Source organism: Pinus tabuliformis, chromosome 4_1 (assembly GCF_031772625.1).
Source record: "Pinus tabuliformis cultivar Carrire ecotype Pingquan chromosome 4_1, CPIR1, whole genome shotgun sequence".
NCBI lineage: Eukaryota > Viridiplantae > Streptophyta > Pinopsida > Pinales > Pinaceae > Pinus > Pinus tabuliformis.
The window spans coordinates 200161751-200164949 of record NC_142303.1 but is presented as its reverse complement, the minus strand read 5'-3'; positions in this window follow the sequence as shown (position 1 = coordinate 200164949).

Sequence of the window (3199 nt, the reverse complement as noted above, 5' to 3'; positions counted from 1 at the left end):
AAAACAGCACCAATTCCATTTCCTGAAGCATCACATTCCAAAATAAAGGATTTTGTGAAGTCCGGTGTAGCTAAGACTGGTGCTTGGCACATTGCCTCTTTAAGATGTGTGAAGGCCTTTGTTGCTTCTGGAGTCCATGAAAATGCATCTTTCTTCAATATTGTTATTAGAGGTGCTGCTATTCTCCCATAATTCTTAATAAACTAGCGATAATACCCTGTCAACCCGAGAAATCCTCGCAGATGCTTTCCGGATGTGGGATTTTCCATTCCTTAATGGCTTTAATTTTTCTAGGGTCTACCTTAACTCCTTCATGAGATACAATATGACCCAAATATTCCACCTCTTGTACTCCAAAGAAACATTTGGATCTTTTTGCATATAATTGTTTCTCCTGCAATGGTTGTAGCACTCTGTCAACATGTTCAACATGATCCTTCCAAGACTTGTTGTGGATTAGTATATCATTAAAAAATACTAACACAAATTTTCTAAGGAATGGTTTGAAAATGGAATTCATCAAACCTTGAAATGTTGAAGGTGCATTGGTAAGGCAAAAAGGCATGACCAAAAATTCATAATGACCCTCATGAGCTCTAAGTGCTGTTTTTGAAATGTCTTCAGCCTTCATTCTAATTTGATGATATCGTGAATGAATATCCAACTTGATGAAGTAAATTGATCCATGCAACTCATCGAGTAATTCATCAATGACGGCAATGGGAAACTTATCTTTAATAGTGAGCTTTTTGAGCTCCCTATAATCCGGACACATGCGCCATGATCCATCCTTCTTGTGCACTAATACTACTGGAGCACAGAAAGAACTTTGACTCAGTTGAATTATACCAGCCTCTAGAATTTCTGCAACCATACGTTCAATTTCACTCTTTTGGGCATAGGGATATCTATATGGCCTGATGTTTGGAGGAACACTTCCTGGAATCAGATGAATAGAATGATCATGATCACGAATAGGTGGGAGACCTTTGGGAGTCTCAAATACCTTGGAATGATTGTCCAAGAATTTTTGGAGATCTACAGAAATAGATGATTGCAATGTGGAAACATCTAGCGAACATAATTGTGCAGTTACACCTCTTTGTTCCTTTTTTAGAAGCTTTGTCATACTGTTAGAGCTGATTATTTTTCCTGGTTTCCCTGCAATACCCCTTAATTCAACTTCCTTTCCTTCCACAAAAAATTTCATGAAACGTTCTTGAAAATTAAAAGCTATTGTACCCAAGGATTGTAGCCATTGGACTCCTAGTACAACATCAACACCTCCCATTGGAATGGAAAGCATTGGGCTAGTCAATACATATTCTCCCATCGATAGCTTGATATTATGGCACTTTCTAGAGAAATTTATTTTTCCTCCATTTGCAACCATCACTTGACACTATTACCTTTTTCTTCTTGATTTGTCCTTCTATCTTGATGGTTTGAGGAGTGGTAATTCCTGCCAATGAATTACAAGATATGGTCGGATTCATTTCTTCTTTATCTAGGCTTTGTTCCTAGAGTATATCCTCTTCTTTTGACCTTTGTTGCTCATTTTCTTCTTCCTCTTTGTAATCTGTAGAATAATTTCTTCTCAGCACACTTATGGCCTTTAGTGTATTTGCTATCACAACTGTAACAAAGCCGTTTTGCTATTTTTTCTTCCAATCGTTGTTGTGTCAACCTTATAGGTTGTGGAAGACTAAGAGCAACAACACTTCCATCTTTATAGTTGTGAGTGGTATTCTTCCTAGTTGCCATAATTTTGCTTTCCATTTTTCTTGCTAACCTGAATGCCTTCTCTAATGAATCAGGTTCCCAAAGGCGAAGAACATCATGTTGGATATTATCCTTTAAATTCCCTATGAACACATCAATCCTATGCTCCTCTGGAATATTTTTTACCCTTATTTTCAATTTTTGGAACTCCTCAATGTGCTCCATTATTGAACCCTTTTGTTTGAGACTTATCAGTTAGCTAAAAAAAGTGTTGCTTTTTGTATCCTCATAATGTGTTATCAATTCTTCCGTAAAGATTTCCTAAGTGATAATTTGTTTATGAGATCAAAGCCATTGATACCATACAAACTAGTTTGGTTCCAAATATAAAGTTGCAATACGTACCTTTTGTGTGTTTTGCACATTATTGAGATCGAAAAATTGCTCCATTTGTAATATTCATGTTGTAGGATCCTTGCCATCAAACTTCCTCATATCAATTTTTGGAATATGGTGGGTCTTCAATCCCACATTAGAGTCTAAAAATTTATGATTAACATTTCTTTTGTTTGCATCATGAGTTTCCTTTATTGCCTTTTCACCATTAGTAAGTATTTCTTGTAGACAATTTGTCAACTCTGTCTTCAAATCTGCTATGTTTATCTTCAAATCTGCCATGTCTCTCTTCAAATATGTCTTCAAATTTATCTTCAAATTATCCATCTTATCTTCCGCACCCTTTACCTTAGATTCCTCACCATTTATCTTAGCTTCTATTAGCTTTTGTGAGAGTGACATTTGTTGCACTTGTTCTTGTAATTTTGATATATCATGTAGCATTTCTTCCTCTTCTTCATGAGTCATGCTAGAGATTTTAGGTTGCTTACTAGGTATTTGAATTTTCTTTCCTCGGGGCATCAATTACCGATAATAATGCTCTACTATGCCCTTTGAATTCCTTCAAAATAAATTTTCAAACCAAGCTTAAGAAAAAAATTTAAAAAATCTACACACCTTTTTTCACTTTGTAGGAGCTTGATATTGCCTCTGATGTATCTCTGTACTTTCTAATCATCGAGTTCTGAAATTGCGATCTGCAGTAGCCCTCTGTGTCCTCTTTCCAATGCCACCAGTCTAACCCAAATGGGATTCTCCAAGGAGGAGTTATGTGAAATATCACAGAGTGACTTGATTATAGACTAGTTCGGTAGAGTGAACTTGTATGACGTGCCACAAGTCACTGTTCCAACCTTTGGCTCTCAAAAATATCTACAAGAAACTGCAGTCCGTCCTCTTTCTATAACTTCCTATTAAATTTCAATCTAATGCTCAGAGAGAAAGTTATGATGATTTTCCTCAGGTCACCTGTTTGGAATGTAATTTAGGAGTCTGCAAAAAGACCAACTTCCTCAGTTCATATCTCCGCAAAATAGCGCGAAAAGCTCTGAAATTTGTACCCGAGGTTCAGCGCGATGTA